Source organism: Sorex araneus, chromosome 3 (genome assembly GCF_027595985.1).
Source record: "Sorex araneus isolate mSorAra2 chromosome 3, mSorAra2.pri, whole genome shotgun sequence".
NCBI classification, from domain to species: domain Eukaryota; kingdom Metazoa; phylum Chordata; class Mammalia; order Eulipotyphla; family Soricidae; genus Sorex; species Sorex araneus.
Window position 1 is genome coordinate 128,124,258 of NC_073304.1, and position 22,589 is coordinate 128,146,846.

Genomic DNA, 22,589 nt, shown 5'->3' on the forward strand with positions numbered 1-22,589 from the left:
GTCCTGGAACTAGAAAAAATGATGTATCCGCTTCTAGGAGGTGGACTCCTTTATGTGATAGATTAAATGTGCTAGGAGAAAGGGGGCATATGAATGATGGAAAATGCATCAAGATCATTTGAATTTTTGCTATGATCATTTGAAACTATAGGACAAGGAGGAATAATCAGTGTAAATTTGAGGTCCACTGAAAATTTGACTCTCTTCAAACTTGAAGAAAATGTCCATATATTTGTCTAGGATAAATCTTAGTGATCCCGTATGTTACAGATACCATTTCTCAAAGAAAAAAATAATGGCACTTATACACTTATCTCCTGATTTATACATATTTTGTTATCCATTTGTTTGGAAGCTGGAATTTGGATTGTAAATGCTTCTTTTTTATTTGGACTTCTTACGTTTATCTTACTGTCCACAAAGCCTATGCATTTTGATTATTCATCATCTGAAGTCTTATCTGCTCAATTGAGTGGCTTTCAAAAGCTTTTGGTCAAAAGGGAATGCCCTGCCACGGAGGCGGGGTGGTAGGGTGAGGTGGGGGGGGGGACAGGGATGGTGGGAGGGATGTTGGGACCATTGGTGGTGGAAAATGGGCACTGGTAGAGAGATGGGCACTTGATCACTGTATGACTGAAATGCAAGCACGAAAGTTTGTAAGTCTGTAACTGTACCTCATGGTGATTCACTAATAGAAAATTAAAAAAAATAATTAAAATCTTTTGGTAAAGAATGTTGTTATAATATGTTCCTTGTTTCATAATCATGGAAGGAAAAAGACTATTTCATACAGTAGCTTATCTGTGTTCCTCTCTAGCCATGACCATGTTATCCCATGAACCAGTTCATTTGAATTTAACCAGTGATTTCACCTTCTAGTTACTAGGAGAGTCTGTCTTCCTTTACCCCTCTTTGGTTTGTCACTATGGAAATAATACATGGCAGAGAAGAGAGCACTGATGATATAAGTAGGAATTAAAAACTAGAGCTGCCATGTAATTTAGGTAGCAGAATGTGCATAGGTGAAATAGTATTAGGAGCTGGTGATAGCAAAAATTTGGGAGATCATTTTAGGGAATTAATGTCCATGCATTTTCCCAGTGATGAACTCATTTTGCTAATCTCTTCCTCATTATTGTTGGTTCTGTAAGTCCTGTTGACTCTAATTTGCAAAAACAAGATTCTTTTGAGTATGACTGTCTGAAATTGTGGTGCTTTTTCTTATGTCTGCATGTATTATATTTGCAATCATGGATAAAAGGAATTCGGCACAGTCTGAGTATCTAAGAGGTTGCTTGCATTAGACTGTGACTGTTTTTTCTTTGGAATTGTGCCATATTTGGACCCTAAATCCATACGGAAAGGGAAATGTTAGTCATTGAGACCATGTGTGCTAAATTTTTTGTGTGCGAAAATCTGCATCACAATTTTGGGTAAAAATCTGAAAATGGAAAAAGGGCCACTGTTAAAGAAGAAATAAGTAGTTACCTTGCTAGAATATGAAACATTAAGCTTTGCCTTGCAACTCGATGCCTTTCAATTGTGCCAAGGATGGTATAAAAATAAAACTAGTCATTACTAGTCTAATTCAGATACAAGAAATTTGATATAGTTCAGTAAACTTCCTAAGAGTTTGAAGTGGTAGGGAAGAACTTAAGTGGAAAAAAAATGTGGGAGAAAAGTCTATATTTAAAGAAAGAATTTTACTGCTTTCTCATTTTTATCTAAGATTTTGTCTTTAATTTTGCACATAATATAGGTAAATGTTTTGCTAAGAGAGTACAGCAAAACACATCTCTTCTCCCCCACCCCTCCTTTGAACCAAATCCTTGTCTTCCAGAGTCAGCTATTGGAAATAGCTTCCTGATATCCTTTCAGCTCTTTTGTAAATTGAACTTACATGTGCATTAATATAAGAATATTTATCTTATTTATATTCATTCATACCAGAATCAATGTCATTATTTTTATTGCTCTATAGACATGCTTTTCACTTTTGCAGAATGTCATAGAGTATTTTCATATGCGTATATAGCTTCTTTTAAATTGCTTTAATTTATTTCCATGACTGTATTACTAAATTTCATTTAATAAAGAAAAAAATTTATAAAAGGACTCTTGGTGTTTGGATGTTCCTAATTTTGGACTTCAGAAAACAAATCTATAATATAGAATAAAAGTCAGTTCTGTGTGTCCCTCATATGGGTCGCAAGTTCCCCGAGGTACATTTTCAGAATTACAATTGCTGATTGAAGGCTATACATATCCTAAATTTTAGTTAATGGTTGTGCCATTTTATAGCACTGTCACTCTTGTGAGCAGCACAGCTTCCTAAAGCTCCAGCAGCACTATTAAGAACTATCTAAAATTTGCAAGTCTGATGCAACCATTTTATCACTTTGTTTTAATATACCAGAGCCTACTTTTCCAGAAATATGTGGATATTTTCAAGTTTTTATGAACCTTTCTGCTTTCTTTCACTTTAATTATACACTCACATTCTTTGTACTTGTTTTGAGAGTCCTATGTATCTCATTGCTGTTAATCCTTTTGCTATTATAGGTATTGCAAATGCATTTCTTGTCTATGACTTGTCTTTGAATTTCTTAACTCATATGTGACACAAGATGATTTGATTTTTGGAACTTTGATGAATTTATATTTTAGCCTTTCTGCACTGAAGCCTTTTTATTTATCTTAGTCGCCACCATTGTTATTTACTTAGGATTGCAATCTATGTGTCTTATGCCATTTGGCTGTTAGAACAAAATTCTAAAGACCAGGAACTTTATACAGAACAGACACTTATTACTTACGCTTGGGAAGCTATAAGGCACAAATCAGAACCAACATGGCCAGATTCTGTTCTTGGTTGCCGTATAGTGTGCTAGCATAATGAAAGGAACTCGAGATTTTCATGGACCTCGCTTAAAAAGGTACTAACACACTCAAGGGGCCCTTCTGTTATGACCTAATCCTTTGCCCCGAAGCCCCATAATCTAATTCCATCACCTTGGGCATTAGGTTTATAATGTTTAAATTGCATGGGGACTTGGGGTGAGGGTTATTGGGGGTGAGATGAGAGTCACATACATTTAGATCATGTAATGTATTTTGAAAATGAATACAAGGTCAGGCTCTAAATTTAATTTATTTGAATGAGTAGCTCTTTGTGTTGATGGCTTTCAGCTTTTGCTCTTTGGTGCCAGCTATGGGGTCACTCAGTCTCTTGTAGTTTTCTTTAAGGTTAGATTGAAGAAGCTGTAGAGCTGTCAGGAGAGAGCCGTGGTTAGTCACATGTAACACCTTAGCTCTTTAACTGTCTCTTAGGTCTCACTCCTAGGTTTTAATGCCTGTGGCCCTCTGAGATGTCATTTTCTCCTTCATTTTCATTCAATTTTTTGTCTGTCGTTTGAAATTTCTTACTCAAGAGGTGCAACTGTGTTTACTCAGAATTCTATGTGTACAAATTTATACTTACATATCAATCATTTCCAGGAACTTAGGGCAGGATGGATCCATTTTTCTGATTTTTCCATCTACCACATTGTTCTGGCCTGGATTTTACCCATTTGAGATCTTTATAAGGAGGAATAACTAGTTTTCTACAAGTAACAACTCCGATTGCCTTTTCTTGTGGTAACTTTAAGCTTCCATAGGGAATTCAAAGGGAAGTTTAAAAATTAAATATCATCATAAATGACAGTTTTTAGCATGAATGTCCATAATTAGAAATATTTTGAAAGATGAATTATAAACTTTCAGAAAAATAACTAGGACAAGACTATTAAAAGTATTCTGGCTTCTGAAAAATCCACAGGATATTCTGCATTTTATTAATCATCATTTATCAATGGTAATCCTACCTTTGGGTGTACTTTTCTAGTAAATTTCAGAAATATCAATTTTGATCTTTCTTGCATATAAGTGGAACAGGGTACTATTTCAACAGTTAATTTTGCACATTGATATGGCTGCGGTCTGCCCCACAGCTTGGAAACTGGCCTCACATGCTGGCGGAAAAGGCATCTGAGATAGAGAAGGGAACACCTAGTAGAGGATGTTCGGAGGACCCACTCGGGATGAAAGATGTGTGCCGAAAGCAGACTATAGACAGAGCATGAAGGCCACTCAATATCTCTATTGCAAACTACAGCACCCAGAGAGAGTGAGAACAAAAGGGAATGCCCTGCCGCAGAGGCAAGGTGGGGTGTTGGGGATTGAGGTGGGGATGGTGGGAGGGATACCGGAACATTGGTGGAGGAGAATGGGCATTGGTGGAGGGATGTAAACAATCACTGTATGACTGAAATGCCAACATGAAAGTCCATAAGTTTGTAACTGTACATCATGGTGTTTCACTAATAAAAAAAATGAAAATAAATCCAAAAACTGCCAGAGGAAAAAATAAATAAAGAAATTGATGCACAGGGGATAAAACAAAAACACAAAACAAAAAAGAAAATCATCTTTATTCTTTTTATTGTATTCTGCCAAGGTTTGAAAATGTAATGACAATCACCTTAGAAAATGGGATAATAAGTGAAGATTGCTACCTGAGTTTGGTGATCATTGTTGGATGTGGAGTAACATACCATTTTAACACAATAGTCAGTAGAATTGAACAAATTCTTTTCCTTCCCCTTCTCTGAATATCCTTCATTATTGGAGCATTTATAGCTAGAGAACACAGGACACAAAATCCTTAATCTTTCCTTCCTTCCTAGGGGTCAATGAATTGGACCCTAGTGGCCAGCATTTGTTTTCCTTCACTTTCTCTGGCCTCTCATGGGTGCTATGGCAAACATTTGTCCAGTAATTCTTAAAATCATTGCCCATCCTTATCCAAAGATTTCGCTTGTGAATACTATTACCTCTTTTGTGATTAAAGGCGCATACTTTATATTTAGTTCCTTAACACTCCCACTGGGGATAAATCCATTTACTCATAGTGGTCAGAGGCTTAAATACATTCCTTTATGATTTGTTTCCTCTTCCTGACTTGATTAATCATTCCTGATTTGTCCTGACACCTCTAAAATAAACTAAATTAACTAGAATTCTTATCTTGGAACTACTTGTTATGGATATATAATGTATAATAACTTAATGTAGATGCCCCCAAATAGAGGGTTTTAAAAGGAATCTTCAGTAAGAGGAACTGTTACTGGTTGAATATGTTGTTTTACATCAGGAAAGTTCTCTTTCTCTTTCTCTCTCTCTCTCTTCTCTTTCTTGGTTTATACTTTCTTTTTTGTTTTTTAGGCTATAGCTGGTAATGCTAAGGGGTTACTCCTGACTCTGCACTCAGAGATTACTCCTGAAAAGCTCAAGGGACTATATGAGATGCCAGGGATTAAACCTGGGTTGGCAGCATGCAAGGCAAGAAAGCTACTCACTTGTACTGTCTTTCCAGCCACAGGGATGTTTTCTTAGGGTATCCTTGGCTTGATAGGCTGAAAGCTAAAACCTAGGCATAAGGATTTGAATTTTGGCCTTATTTCATGTAAAATGGGTAAACTTTGGTAAAACTCAACAATCTTAGCCTCATTTTCTTATCTGTAAGATGGGACATTGTTTTTCTAAAGTTGTTACATGTGATACATAAAGTTTCAAATATAATGCTTGGCATTTTGTAAACTTGATCCTTTGTGGTATCTAAAAAAATTAACCTTTATTGCTTGAGCGGGCACCAGTGTGAGACTTGTTGTTACTGTTTTTGGCATATTGAAAACACCACGGTTAGCTTGCCAGGCTCTGCTGTGTGGGTGAGATGCTCTCAGTAGCTTGCTGGGCTCTCCGAGAGGGGCAGAGGAATCAAACCCGGGTCGGTTGTGTGCAAGGTGAACACCCTACCCACTGAGCTATCGCTCTGGCCAACCTTTATTTTACTACTTTTAAATTGCATCTTTATTGAGTTACAATTGACAAAGTAATTAAAAATATATAAATATGCATACTGTGATTTGATATACATCAACTTTTTGTTTGTTTTGTTTTTATTTTTCAGAGCATGCTCCGCAGTCCTCAGGGTTTACTCCTCACTCAGGGATCACTCCTGGTGGAGTTCAGTATACCATATGGGCTGGAAGGGATTAAATCTGGATCAGCCACGAACAAGGCAAATGGCTGTACTATAACCCCAGAAATATATATATATATATATGTATATACACACATATATGTATATTGTAGTAGGATCTTTCCCATCTAATTGATCATCATATCTGGCTAGATTCACTATATCATGCTTTAGATCTTCAGATCATACAATATTCATTTTGTAACTGAAAGTTTTTGGTCTATTACCAAGTTCTTCCCAACTTTCTCAACCCCAGCCCCTGGCAGCCACTTTTGTATTCTCTGTTCCTTTTAGTTGACTTTTTTCCCCGGTGTTCAAGTATATGTGATAATGTAGTATTTATCTTTTATCTCTTAGGTTTATTGCACACAGCATCATGTTCTTAAGGTCCATTGTGTTGCCTTGGTATTGGCATGTAATAACCTAATGGTCTTGGACAGAACAGTTCCTTACTGATTGTTTGGGATCATAAACATAGTTTTGAATGCCAGTAACTATCATTTCGTGTATACTTGAAAAATATTTTTTCTTTCTTCTAAGATCATAGTGACACTTTATCTGTTTAGTCCCTGTTGTGTTCTTTTGATCTAAAGCATTGAATCTCAGGTCTGTTTGGGCAAACAAGATGTTTATTTATGTATTTCATAATGTTTTGGGAACAGAGCCATGGAAGACAAAAAATAAAAAAGGTTTTTATTGTGTTGAAGACTTTCCCTCTGAGGATAATTCGCTAGTAAGTACTACATCATAGGTGAAAGTTTCTTCAACCCATGGGGATTCGAAATGTATTATAGAATAAGCATTAAGGTGATTTAAAGAGCTTGGATGGGAGAAAATGATATTATTCACAAGAAGAATTGAACTCCACCATGGCTGGCTCTATCTTTTTTCTAAAGGTAATAACTTTAGGATTATTTCGATTATATTGGGATCAGACAGGTCCCTCCTCCTTCTTAATAACCAGATCCTTAGAGGTTAAACTTCTAGTGTTTTTATTTTAGCAGAATTTGAACAGTGTTCTGATAGATTTGTGAAGAAATAAATTTCTCCTCATCATATTAAATTCCAACTTCAGCTCCATCTATTCTTGACAATAGCTTTTGCACTGCCATGGGCCCCAAAGATTGTGCTGTGATGAATTATCAGTACAGTAGGGTAGCCAAAAGCTGTAACCCGTGTAGATGCACCAGAAGAATCAATGCTATTAAAATGGAATCTTTTACAGGTTCTCCGTGGAGGCTGTAATAGATGTTTCCTGAGTTAAAATTCTAATTGAGTGTAACCTCTTCAAATGTATTTTATGTGGGTGAAATTCAGTCAGATTATGATGAAATGGCATTATTACAATTGCTTTGGTGTCCATTTTAGGGAAAAAGGGCATTACTATGATTTTCATGTCACTTTACAGCACTTCATCATGTGAATAACAACTTCAGTGCTCGTTTGAATATAAACCAGAGTTTAGAAATATATAACACCCTGGCTTTAATTCAAAATTCATTACTGCTAATATAATTTAATTACAAAATTATGCCTCAGCTTTATAAGTTGATTATATTTAGCTCTTCCCAGTATTATAGGAGAAATTAAATTGGATGCTTTCCATGCTCTGAGGCTATTAGAATGGGGTACTTGTACCTTTTGATACCAAAATTAGTTTGAGACACAAGGTTGGAGGAATGTGTGAAGGGAATACAGGAATTACATTTTGAAGATTGTTCACATTTTTCCCCTATGGTGTGAAGGCCTATTGCCCTTGTTGTGACTAGAATTCCCAGATAATTGGTGCTGACTTCTGTCATCTTCCTTTATTTCAGTTACAGATGTTGTAGATGCAGTTCATGTTTTTATTTTCTCATTTATTTACTTGGCTCTCCAAGATTATTTGGTTTTCTTGATGGGGTTTTTGTCAAAATTCTATATTTAAAATGAGACTAGCTGCTTTTAACCCTTCTGATAAAATTCATGTTTATGGAAATTAAACTCACTTAAATATTTACTGCAGTAACAGCAACTTAAATAAAAGAATATTGTTGTTTCCTTTTTATGAATTTATCATTGTTTTATTTAAATAAATGTAGAAGGCAAAATCTTTGAATGGTTGGTTATTAGTAGCACCCATGTATCACAAACATGTTTGTGAAATACTCATTCATTTAATTTGCACATAGTTTTAAATAATAGGATGTATTTTATCATCACCAATCATCAGCAAACACATGGGCTTCCACACGTTGCTTTTGTAACACACATAGGGACTTCAAATATTTTGCAAACTTGTCAAGATAGAGCTGTTATTATTCCTCTGACCTATGGATGTTGTCATATAGATGACTCTTGAGTAGTGACTCCTGATCATAACCTGTAGGTCACTGGAAGTGCAGGAGATATCCTAGGCTGCCTGAATCATTGTCCTGGTTTAAATATATTTGCTTCTTTTTGTCAGGGTGTGGGGCCATGTTGTTCCATGCTGTACTCAGCAGGTCTGGGGTTCCACTGGTAATTCTCTGACAGTTCTCTGGTAGTATAATGTCAGGTTCCGAGGATGCCATGCTTCTTGGGTCTTGGGATGCTGGGGATACCTGCTTGAGTCACCCTGGAAGTGCTTATGAGGCCATATGGTGCCAGGAATAGATCCTGGGTCTGCCGCACACTAGGCTTGCTCTTTACACACTGTACTATTTCCCAGACCCATCAATTAATTTGTTTTTGAAGGAACCTGACTAATGTGCAAACTTAAGTTTCTCTGTGGGGTTATTTTTCCCCCGTAGAATTTTCTGAAAGGCAACCTCAGTAGGTGTGTTCTACATTGTGAGGAAGAAACTAAGTGCTGCTACATTTGGGCTTGAACTTGAGATCAGTGAAGGAGCTTTGAAAAGTCTGATGCATGGGCCTCATTCCCAGAGACTTGAATTTCATTCCTCTGAGGTATCGGGCTTTGTTTGTTGTTGAAGGTTGGATTATTTTGGAGAATGTTGGGGTATATTTTTCTTTTTTCTCTCTTTACACTCGATTCTAAAGTGGAGCCAAGGTGAACACTGCTAAAATGCAAGCTGACATCACAAATTAATTTCGTAAACTTCCTGAGAGGATGTACTTTCTCTACCTTTCCTGTCCATGGCCTAATTACTGTCACAAGTTAACTCAGCTGGAGCACCCAGAGACCCTAGAAAATTCTAAATTATTTGACTATGATTGAATAGTATTCCCTAACCTGTACTGAGGAAGAGAGGAGATTGTTAGTATTAAAAAAAAGTTCTCAGCACCCAAGATTGAATCAAAATAGATCTTTTTGTTATATTTTGTTGATGAAAATTCATTTAATTCTTCGTTATGTGAATGTTACAGGCACTGGCTGTACAGTTTGTCCTTTCTTAACATGCAGAGGGTAGCATTCAACTCCTTTTTATTAATCTTTTTGTTTTTGAGATTTTCAAGTTGCTGTTTAAATTCAATATTTAAATAAATTAGCTCACCTCTAGAATATGTGAACTGTTTTAAGTAATATTTTATAAAATTTTTCATAGGTTAAATTTGTATTTGGATACAAAAGCAGATTGATCTTTTAGCAGAACATCATGCAATTGCTTATAATTTTTAAGTCCCTGCCTTTACTATCACAAATCCATGAACAAAGCCAGAGAAAGCCAGATCATGCAGTCGTGAGAGTAAGCTGTGAATTAATCACCTCTACATGACTAATTTGAGAGTTGAAAAATCCCTGTTTTTCCAGTTTGAGTTGGTAGATTCCATTTATGCCCTTGGTAGAGTATCTAGATTATGGCAAGAATGATTTTGCATGTGATTTATTTTTACCAATATACAAACTCCCTAGATAATGTGGTCTGAAAATTATGTTGCATCATGCAAACAATGCACCTGCTTTAAGTGAATGCCTTCATGATAAGTTTTATGGGGCAGAACTAGTTGCTATGCTAAGAAACTAACAACTGTGCTGGTATACATAATGGATTCTATTTTTAGATGAACATTTGTTCCTATAACATGGTTTCATTATGCAAGAGGGCAATAGTTTCCGCATTGTGATGTGACTATTGAGATGTCAGAATACCAGAGTAGATGGGACTTTATACTATGCTGTGAATTTTTAATCTGCTTTAGCGCTGACATATTTCCTTACTGGAGTGAAAAATTAAAAAATAAAAATAAGCAAACAAAAGAAGTGCAAACAGAGTACTAAAACGGTTGAATTCTTAGAGCAGCTGACCTCAAGTCAAAAATTCTCAACTGGGATTTTTTTGTTTTTTTGAAGATGACCCCAGAAAGTATAGGCAGGGTGGTGGAGAAGTGATTCAGGAGAGGGAAGTTCATTGATACAGGGCCAGTTATTGGACACTTTACACTCTGGGCAGCCAAATTCTTGTCTTGCTGAGGAATTTAAGGGCTCACCTTGGAATTGTCTCAATTATGGGATTCTAGGATGGCAGGGACCAGATACAGGCATTTTGCACACAAACCATGCCCTGCAGTCCTTTGAACTATCTCCCTGTTGAGTGCCTCATCTCTCTGCTGTTTAGTTTTCAGAAGTCCCCGTAGCCTGTCACTCCCCCTCAGCAACCACATGCTACCATACCAACACAATCGTCAATTTTGTGACTTCCCTGGCTGATGTTTGAGGGAAGGGTTCAGTATAGCAGACTTCAGTTTGCTGGTTACCTGTGAACTTTGTCTGCTATAGTTCCCCAGACATTCTAAGGAGCAAGAGACCATTAAGCTGAGTGTACACACGAGTACTACTGGTACAACCAAAAAAAAACAAAAACAAAAACAAAAACAAAAGACAAAACCCCACCAAACAACTCAAGTCTGAATTTAAGCAGAGTTGCCAGGGTTTGAATTCTGACTCTAATGAACTATCTTGTCTTCACAGGGTTTAGGGGTTAACCGGGTAATATAATGAGAATACTTAAAATGTGCCAGGTGTGGAGCACAGCGGGTAGGGCATTTGCCTTGCTCTCGGCCAACCTGGGTTCGATTCCTCTGTCCCTCTTGGAGAACCCGGCAAGCTACCGAGAGTATCCTGTCCGCACAGCAGAGCCTGGGAAGCTCCCTGTGGCATATTCGATATGCCAAAAACAGTAACAAGAGTCACAATGGAGATATTACTGGTGCCTGCTCAAGCAAATCGATAGAACAACAGGATGACAGTGCTATAGTGCTATGGGATTCTAGAGCTATGATATCACACACCCATTTTCAGCAGTCATTTCTCTTTTTTTTTTCAGGGAACTATTATGTTTTTAGCATTTCTTCTAGCTCCTCTCCATGGTGGCTAAGGGGACTCCAGATCAATGGGTCTCAAGTTTTGAGAAAGCTTTCAGACAGAGTCAAAAATTATGAATTGGCATGCATGAGACTACACAGGTATGACCACCCTATATTGCTCAAAAGGGTTCAATTTCAGTGAAGCAGAACTTTAAAATCTATAACACTGGTTATAAACCCATTTATAGACAGATCTTATCAGCCTATATTATGCATTAAAAATGTCAACACTGGCCAGGTTGCCTCTGTGGTTACAGTTGAAGAGAGCAGGGGTTTTCCACTGTCGGTAGAGCACATGGTGTCTAGTTGAATACAGCCAGTATATTGACACATTTCATTTATACGACTTAAGCTTATTTAGCTGGTGAATGTGAAATATTGTATCTGTATCATGGTATTCTTTATTGGAACTTTCACTGAACAAGTGACTGAGAAATTTCATGTGGGATGAGATTATTTTTATACCCTATTGGAGCGCTGAGAAATTCTAAGGGTCTGGAAAATGACTGAAGGTGTATATGCTAAGCCATATTCATGACTGCCTTAAACAAAGTCATGGATGCTCCTGGGCCTTTGCTTCTCTGAAAAATATTGACCACATATTTTTGAATCCTGAAGTCCTTCTCAGGTTTTAAAGGCTATTGTTCCAAAGTGACTTGCACTTAGATGAAATAAGATTGACAAATGTGGTTTCTTGGCAAAGTATTTCATGTAGGATTGGGCCATTAACCCATGGAAAATGAAGCCAGTGAGCTTCAAGACACCAGACAGGTTGATTTCCCTTTGTGAAATGAATGAGATTGACTTTGAACTCAACAAAAGGCTCTCAAACTGATTAATGTAGTCAGCCTGTACAAGCCTGCCCCTTGCTATAGAGTTGGGCTCCCTAGCATAAGCGAGTTGAGTTACATGCCTTGTGAGAGGATATTTATTACTTGCATTATAATAAGGCAGCTACAAAGTACCAGAGCTTGAAGATAATGCTCATTGCTGGAATTACTGAAGCCTAATGTTTAGATTGAATTTCCACCTCGGGATCCACTTTTGTGTGGTCATGAATCTGACATGTCACACTGGAAAGTACTTGGTCACAGGGTTAGTGTAGTTACAAAAAGATAATCATCTCTCTAAATATAAAAGAAATAAATGAATAAACAAAATATTAGTTTCTTTGTCACATCAGCCATATTTATAGTACTCTGTAGTCATATTTGGTCAGGTGCAGTTGGAGAAAATTTTTATTCCTGTAGAAATTTCTACTTAAGGTCATTACATAGGAAGTCGACCAAGAATCACTCTGTTAATACAACTAGGAAGTGAGAGAAATTTTCCCTTGACTTAAGGTCAAAGAACCTTTGTCTGTTGTATTGGACCATGTGTTGAAATATGTACATAAGTTTACTATTTTTGTTTTCACAAATGAAATTATTGAGATACTATTACTCTGGAAGCCCAAGGGAGAAGCTAGCTAATCCTGAAGAAGACAAATCAGTGGAGACACTTGATGCTGTTAATTGATAGATCAGGCCTTTTCTATTCCATCAGCAAATCAGTTTAGTACATTGGCTGAACCAGTTTAAGGTTGAATGCACCCCTTTGCAACTGACTTTTTTATAACTTATTTACATAGTTTATAATTTATTCATTGCAGGTTTGTTTGTTTGAGGAAAGACAGGGATTCAGGTATCTAGTATCCAGTTGCATCTGGTTCAGAAACAAGGAAGGAAAACAAAAGAAGGGATATAATTTGTGCAGTATTTATGAACAGAGTACTACAGTTCTCAGTTACACAGGACATTACTGTTAATTTTTTGTATTTTTTAAAAAACTAGTTTGTATATTTTTATAACTTGCACTTTAGCTCTCAAGGATAGTTTTAGTAATTCTTAGCTATAATTAGAAAAGACTGTCACTGTCACTGTCATCCTGTTGCTCATCAATTTGTTCGAGTGGGTACCAGAAACGTCTCTCATTGGAGGGGTTTGTCAAGTGTTTCTCATTGAGAGACTTATTGTTACTGTTTTTGGCATATCCAATACGCATGGGGAGCTTGCCAGGCTCTGCCGCACGGGCTCGATACTCTTGGTAGCTTGCTGGGCTCTCCGAGAAGGGCGGAGGAATCGAACACGGGTCGGCTGCATGAAAGGAGAATGCCCAACCGCTGTGCTATTGCTCCAGCCCAGAATATCTCAAGAAATCTGTAGAAAAGTGAAAATCAGTACAAAAAATGGGAAATGGGATTTATAGTCATTCTATTAGCCTAATGGTCTCAAATGTACCAAAAGAGATTTCTAGAAAGGCATGGGGACACCATGCAAATTTCCTTTTTTATAAATTTTTTTTCTTAGTGAATCACCGTGGGGTACAGTTACAGATTTACAGACTTTCGTGCTCATGCAAGTTTCCTTATGTAGGATCTCTTGCTAGTTAAATGATTCATTTTTCCGTTTTCATGGGAGAAATCGAAGCTCCAGCTGTAGTTGCTCTTCCCCTTGAAAAACCTTTTCTGATCCTTCCTGACCAGAATCACACCCCTTCTAGACTTCTAGACTGTCTCATGCTTTCCATTATCTTAGCTCTTTTAATACTGTGTTAATTTTGTCTTGACTCTTTTTGCTTGGCCAATAGATGATGAAGATTTTTAGTCTGAGGCCCATAAAGATTTTTAGTCTGAGGACCTTGATTTGTTTGTCATTTCTAGTTCTTTCCACTGTACTATAATCATTCATGTTGGTCAATTAAATGAGCCTTATTATAAAGGCTGTGTCTCTTGTCTAGGTAGTGGGAAAGCCAAGACTGTCAGAACCCAAAGCCACTGGCTTTATCTGTTATTATTTATTCATCACTACCTTCCTGTTTAAAGCTCCAGCTGCCGAACTTAGAGCTGTTTGTGTTACCTCCTACCTCAGAAGACACTTGACAAACCCCTCCGATGACTTCCTGCCAGCAGACACTAGATCCTGATTTCTCAGTGGTTTCTCGCTGGTATTCAGCCCTCCTCTTTTTGTGTGTGTCATCAGTAATTCACCTTCACCCAGATCCATATTTTCATACATATTGCTAAATATGAGTGTCTTTCATCTTATAGAAACCTATATGCTTTACCTTCACCCAACTTGTAGCTTTCTCTTCTTTCTCCTTTTCAATCACAATGGACACGGAGACTTTTTTATATTCTCACCTTTCACCAACGCCATATTCCATATTATTCTGGTATCTGTACTCATTATTCCAAACTGCTCTTTTAACATGCCATCAATTACTTTTACATTTAAATATATCTTCCTCCCTCCCTCCCTCCTTCTCTCCCTTCCTTCCTCCCTCCCTCCCTTCCTTCCTCCCTCCCTCCCCTCATCCCTCCCTTTCTCTCTTCCTTCCTCCTTTTCATTCCTTATTTTTTTTGCAGGGGCACACTTGGCTGTGCTCAGAGATTACTCCTGGCTCTATGTTCAGGCATCACCACTAGTGGGGCTCAGGAGAGCATATGGTATACTGTGAATCTAACCTGGATCATTCCCATGCAACACGTTCAAAGTAAGCTCCCTGCCTACAGTGCTGTCTCTCTGGTACCTTATATTGGTCATTTTAGTCCCTTTGTGCTTAAAGTTTAGTTGATTTTTACATTGTTGAAGGCCCCGTTTCATGGAAACACTTTTTTCTCCTGATTTCCGTTCTCAAACCTTTGCTTCACTGGCTGATAGTTGCAGTACTGAATTCATGCTCCAGATTGCATAGATTTCCTGAACCTCACCATAATTTCTTCTGCACTTGCAGCATCATTCACTTTTCTGACACTCTGGATCCCAGTTTTACATTACCATCCAAAAGCATATCCCTGAGATACCCAAAACCTTGCATTTCCCAGATTGCCATTAATCTCTTCCTCCTTTTTCCCTCATCTGGTGTTTTGGTTTTATAGAAGGTCCCAGCTTTTACAGAATAGCAGTTTGAGTTCTTGAAATCTTCCTTAAATTTCCTCCTCCACCTCCTCTTCCACGTTTGGTTCATGCCTCCTGTGTTCCAGCCGTACTAACCAAATCATCCCTCTTCTGTTTCTTCAGATGTTCTCTATTCTTTCCTGCTTAAAGTCTTCATGGCACTTTGCCCCTGTTTGGGATACATACTGTCTCCTTGTGTGTCATCTCCTCTCCTGCTTTGTCATATTTCTTAAGGTTGTAATACAACATTTTGGGCATAGTTATGTAATGGATAGATCTCCTCTAAGAATATTCAGTGAGAGAAAAGTCCACTGTTGTCTTGGTAAATGTTTAACGACCAACTCTCTCCTGGAGGGAAAATGATTTGGAGCATTTGCTGATATTCCTGGTGTAAATTCTCCCACTGTGTCTGCTTTCAAGCCCCCAACAATTGTCACTGAGCACAAATTTGGGAAAAAAAGGTTTTCAAAAGCTTAGAAGAAAGCTTTTGCAGAGCATTTTGGCATGGCTTTCTTCCTCACTTGTATGTTCTCATGATGTAAGTCATGTTGAAGATAATGATTATGACTTGAGGGATGAATAGTGTTAGTATGCCACCAGAAACGTAGTATTAAGAATGTTAAGGATTTAGACAAAAATGGCATATTTTCAGTTAGAGTTAAACTGGGCCTTATAAGTTACTATGTCCAGGGGCCAGCCAGAGATAATACATGGGTTAAGGTGCTTATCGTGTGTGCGCTTACCCCATTTTGATTCCCTGCACCATTTGTTGTTCCCTGAGCACCACCAGGAGTGATCCCTAAGTATAAAGCCAGGAGTTAACACTGAGCATTTCCAGATGTGGCCACAGATCCCTCTCCCCCCCGTTGATCCTTCCCAAAAATTATCACTGTATCTTTTCATGTTCCTTTCTTAGAATTAAGGGTTTGAGGGTGGAATATTTCAATCACATTACTAGTTTGGAAAAGAGCCCAGGTTAAAATTATTTGTTGCCTGGCAAGCTACCCCTGGCGTATTCGATATGCCAAAAACAGTAACAATAAGTCTCACAATGAAGACGTTACTGGTGCCTGCTCAAGCAAAATCAGTGAACAATGGGATGTCAGTAACAGTGACAATTAACAACCAATTTAAATACCAAACATTTTCTTCCAATCTATATCATTGCTGTATTTGATCCCCCAAATGGAGATATTTTGATATTTGTGATTACATTCATTTTTTTCTGATCTAGTATTTGGACTAAACATAATTTTTTAATAAAATTTTAAAAAGACATAATTTGATAACAGCTTTTTTATTTTGGATTATCTGTAGAGAAGGTCTTTCCCTTTATCTTCTACATCTTAATTAGCCACTGTAGTTATTTATACATTAAATGTTAGATTGTGTTACACAGTTGACCACCCTAAGTAGTGCCCCCAAAGAACAAGTGCTTATTTAAATCTCTCCATTATTGTTACTAATTCTATATGAGCTCAGGTTTATTATTTTTGTGGTCCAGCTGGGGTTGTCCATTTTCTGTCATTGGTTGTGGCATTATAGTAGTGTTGGCCTCATGGCTGGCCTCATGTCTGAGGCTACAGCTACGATGATTGTGCTGAGTTGCTATTGGGATATTTTACCCCGATACAGTAAGCTAGCAAGTTATTATAGTATATTGGCAGAGATTGGATGGTTTGGAAGCCACAAAGCTTTAGAATCAAATAGTCATACTGATATTTTTGCCACCTTTTCCCCACAGTAATCCATTCATAGGGTGGGGAAATGGATGGTAGCTGTTGATAACAAGGATGGCAAGTCACATTGCCAAGGGGCCTAAGGCAACGATTTGTGGTGTTTTAATAATCAAATACTGTAGCAATATAGCACTGTTGTCCCGTTGTTCATTGATTTGCTCGAGCGGGCACCAGTAACGTCTCCATTGTAAGACTTGGTTTTACTGTTTTTGGCATATCTAATATGCCACGGGGAGCTTGCCAAGCTCTGATGTGCAGGCTGGATACTCTCGGTAGCTTGCTGGGCTCTCCGAGAGGGACAGAAGAATCGAACCCAGGTCAGCCACTGCAAAGCAAACACCCTATCCTCTGTGCTATCAGTAGTTTCTCTCATAGGGTCCTCAGCATATAGCAGAACTGATCAGCAATTTCTCCTCTGCCCCCAAATGTTGAGGCAATGCTAAGGGCTAAGCAATTGTGTCCATTGTGTACACCCAATGTTAAGGCCACTAAACTGCTGCAAGGTAGGGATCTTTTTCCAGATCCTAAACTTTGAGGCTGGACCAATAGCATGGCAGGTAGGGGCATTTGCCTTGTGCACGAAAAACTGGGGTTCGATTCCTACACCCCTCTCAGAGAGCCCGGCAAGCTACCTAGAGTATCCTGCTCACACGGCAGAGCTTGGCAAGCTACCCGTGGCGTACTCGATATGCCAAAAACAGTAACAACAGGTCTCAAAATGGAGACATTATTGGTGCTTGCTGGAGCAAATAGATGAGCAATGGGATGACAGTGACAGTAAACTTTGAGTTTCTCCATTGATGTTCAAGGGTGAATACATTTTCTCTGTTGGGGAAGTAAAGTCACAGTATAATTCAGGATAGGCCCAGGCAGCATTCTCCTACTAACAGTTCTTAGAAGCAGAGAGTATTTTCAGGTGTACTGAAAGTGAAACAGAGTGGGCCATTTGCCATGAGAGGCACTATTTCAGTCATCTTCAGACTTAAGAATTTGTTCTCCATTTCTCAGTTTTTGTGTACTTTTTTCAACCTAAATTATTTTGCAATGATTTTCCTGCACCTTTTATAGCTTCTTATTTTTTTCTCCTTAGACAAAAAGATATTTCTGTCCTGAAAATAATTCAAAATCTGTAAGATCACCGGGAAAGTGAAAATTCAACCTCGAATTCTTTACTGGTAGAAAATGATCTTGGGGAATTCAACATAGTAGAGAGGTGGGAATCACTCCACATGTCTTTTTCTAGTCTGTTTTATAGCATGCCCCCCTCACCCCACCCCCGCCCTCACCCCAGTGGAATAAGAAGCGTATGAGTTTGACTGAAGAAGAGCTTCCGAGGTTATGTCAATGAAGCATGAGGAAGGATAAGTCCTTATTCTGAGTTCATACTTTTTAAGCTGACTGCGCTCTGGGAAGCTGCAGGCATCAGCATATTTCTATCAGACCAGCCCAACAGAGCATGCAGTAAAAGGAAGGAAGCACATTATCTGGTTAATGGATACTGGGTGGAGAGCCACCTGCGCTCGGAAATTCAGCTTATTGCCATCTCTTTATTTGTTCTCTATAGAATCAGTTTATTACTTGTGTTAATTTTCTTTTATGCTATGAGGACTTGTGTAGGATTATGGCCTCTGATATCTAACTCCCTGGGTCCAAAAACTGTTTAAACACTGAGGGAGCCATTTAAGCACTTTGAGCTTCAGTGAATTAATTCTTTAAAATAGAGGAATTATTCTATTGAAAGTACTAACGTGGATGAAGATTAAATGAGATATCACACCTAAAACATTTGCCCTGGAATGTGGAATAACTGTGCCATATGTAGTCACTATTTCTAGTAAAAATTCTCATAAATGTGAATACACACAGAGACACAGTGTTAATTTGAACTATGATATGTATTTAAATACTTCGGGTACCCATTTTCAATGGTTTTGTACAAAATTTGATAGAATAGTTGGGGTGCCCAAGTCATGCCAGTGTCTTAGTTTGCATTGGCTAGGTGGTTGATGAATTTGGGTACTCACTAGACCCTTAGAATTTTAGAGTCCACCTCTCGATGCCTGGGCTCAGGCTGACAGGGGCCTGTGATCTATCAGTGGCCCTTGGGGTTGGCACGGGAAGGAGACTGCTTCCTTCCACATCAGGTATCTGTGATCTATCAGTGGCCCTTGGGGTTGGCACGGGAAGGAGACTGCTTCCTTCCACATCAGGCGTCTGTACAAGCCCAAAGGATTTGCTCTGGCAAATGGGATCACACTATCCAATAGAAGCCTGGTCAGGTTCCTTTTGGTCCTTGGCAGTTTTCAGTACAGGTTTATTTAAAATTTTTTAGAAAATAATGGTAATCAGGTCTTAATTGAGATGGGCTGAATAAAAATCAAGCAGAGGCTCACTGATTAAATTCTACTATTCTTTAATATCAATCAGTGTTTCAGACAGTTTATTTGTCTCTTTGAGTGCCTACACTGTGTTCCTTTTCTTTATATGTGAGAATGCTAGTTAGATTCCTGTTTAACTTACTAAGTTACTCTACCTATCGTAAGTAAAACTAGACAACCTTACTGATCCAGGGAAGCAATGGCATTCATGTTTTGTTTCCCAGAGAAAATCTTAAAGCTTAAAAATAGCTCCTAGTATATACTTTTTTTTTTTTTGCTTTTTGGGTCACATCTGGCGATGCACAGGGGTTACTCCTGGCTCTGCACTCAGGAATCACCCCTGGCCGTGCTCAGGGGACCATATGGGATGCTGGGATTCGAACCCGGGTCGGCCGCATGCAAGGCAAACGCCCTACCTGCTGTGCTATCGCTCCAACCCCTCCTAGTATATACTTACATAACACAAGTAATACTGTATTTTAAAACAGAAGTAAAATATAATCTGGGAGCAAATCATAATTCCATTCAAAGTGAAGTGGGAAAACCATAACAGGAAGTGATGTCATATATGGATTAATCTTAAAACATATTTAAACTTTAATTTTGCATGAGCATGGTGGTAAAAAGGTATAATTGCTTGGAACTTAGAAAAATAAATTAATACATTGGTAGGAAGTAGGTTATGTCATGACCATTATTCTGGTTTCTGCTTTCAGACACAGAAGAAGCATGTTATATTTAAAAATTATGCTTGGGGAGCTGGAGAGGTAGCACAGCGGGTAGGGCATTTGCCTTGCACGCGGCCGACCCGGGTTCAAATCCCAGCATCCCATATGGTCCCCTGAGCACGGCCAGGGGTAATTCCTGAGTGCAGAGCCAGGAGTAACCCCTGTGCATCGCCAGGTGTGACCCAAAAAGCAAAAAAAAAAAAAATTATGCTTGGAACATAGACCTAAAAAAGTCCTTTCATCAGTGTCTTTATAGAGACATAAAAACCATGAATAGGAAAAGCTGATTTTAAGAAAGAATGAATTCCTGAGTCTGGTCAGTTGACTCATATAAAACAGATGTAACTGTAGGTCAAAATGGTCCAATAGAGAAAGTTTCACATGGTTCAATACCATAGTCATTCATAAGGAACAAGTGTTAATTTTGCTAAATTGGCCACTTATCAGTATAATTGTGTAGAACCCGACATTAATGTGGCAACCTAATTATCTTCTGTTATTGCTAATGGATATATCTTATTCTAATGGATTAATACATGACCTTCATAAATAACAAGGAGGAAAATGTTACTTTTAAGAATATATGTAGCTTCTCATTTAATACAGACATTTAACTGTGTACAGATAAAAGTTTTGCCTGAGAGATGAGCTTCAAAATTGAACTTTCGGAAAACATACTTGAAATTAATTTGTTTTATATATTTTTTACATTTATTCATAAGTTATGATATTTTTGTTGTTTTATTGGAAAAAACTCGATTGTAATTTTTGCAATATACAGTGATGGTTAAAAAATAAATTTTGAAACCAATCTCTCTAGGTTTGAATACCTGCTCTTAACTTATAAGCTGTGTGTATTTAGCTACATGCCTTAACATCTCTGTAGTTGGGTTTCCACATTCATGGAGGTTCATAATAACATTTCTTGAAAGGTTTTCTTTCTTTTTTTTTTTTTGCTTTTTTTGGGTCACACCCGGCAATGCACAGGGCTTACTCCTGGCTCATGCACTCAGGAATTACTCCTGGAGGTGCTTGGGGGACCATATGGGATGCTGGGAATCAAACCCGGGTTGGCCTCAAGCAAGGCAAACACCCTACCTGTTGTGCTATCGTTCCAGCCCTGAAGGGTTTTCTTGAAGAATATATAAATTAATCTAATGCTTAAGTGTTAAAAATCACTGTCTGTCTGTCTATCATCCTGTTGCTCATCGATTTGTTCAAGTGGGCACCAGTAACGTCTCTCATTGAGAGACTTATTATTATTGTTTTTGGCTTATCCAATACGCCACGGGTAGCTTGTCAGGCTCTGCCGTGCAGGCTAGATACTCTCAGTAGCTTGTGGGCTCTCTGAGAGGGGTGGAGGAATTGAATTTGGGTCGATCGTGTGAAAGGTGAATGCCCAACCGCTGTGCTATCGTGGGGGAGTAAGCAATGTGTGGCTGTCTGAAGAATATTCCAGGTAGAAATATTAAGTGTCAAGGCATCTGACCTCTGGGATAATCTGATGAATGGAAAAACCCCCTTTTGCTCCAGTCCTGAGTGGGACTTGGGGCATTAACAGGAGACCAACTCAGACAGGACACTGCAGCTAACAGCAAGATAAATCTCCGAGCATGGTAAATGTGCTTTTCCCTTACTGGACCTAAAATTTACCTTTCTAGTAAGAAGCTACTAAGGACTAGTAAGGACTGGAGCGATAGCACAGTGGGTAGGGTGTTTGCCTTGTATGTGGCTGACCCGGGTTCAATTCCTCCGTTCCTCTCAGAGAGCCCAGCAAGCTACCGAGAGTATCCTGCCCGCATGGCAGAGCCTGGCAAGCTCCCTGTGGCGTATTCTATATGCCAAAAACAGTAACAACAAGTCTCATAATGGAGACGTTAGTGGTGCCCGCTCGAGCAAATCAATGAATAACGGGATAACAGTGCTACTACTACAGTGCTATAGTGCAGTAAGAAGCTATATGGGAGTTGCCTGGGTGACATCAGCAAGAAAACCCCACAGTAGCAAGAAACCTGGTCTGGGAAAACTCCATGGGCTTAAGGTGTCTTTTCTCTGCCCAGAGGTATAGAACTGACATTTGTGACACAGCACTAGGAGTGGAATCCCAGTGCTGCAAACACTTGACCTGGGGAGAAAGTCCCAATCTGAAAACTTCTTCCTCTACCAAGACATACTGGGAACGTGCACTGAAGAAATATTGTTTGTACTCTAATTGGGGACAGGATCTATGGGAACCCCAGTAGCATCAATTGCTACCATGACAACCAAAATATAATTGAAATTAAACTGCCTTTAGAATCAGTCCACAAAATCAGACAAGGAGCCACATGATACAATAAACAGGCCAATTGTATGTGTGAATAATATATTTTATAAGATTTAGAATGTCCCGCCAAAGGACATAGTAGTTGGAATACAGTGGGACATCACCCATTAAA

General features: G+C 38.5%; 1 protein-coding gene across 3 annotated transcripts in view; it reads left to right on the forward strand.

The window, feature by feature from the left end:
* PLCB1 (phospholipase C beta 1) overlaps positions 1-22,589 on the forward strand; it is a 797,636-nt gene that overhangs the window by 28,301 nt on the left and 746,746 nt on the right. The gene's annotated exons all lie outside the window — the stretch shown is intronic.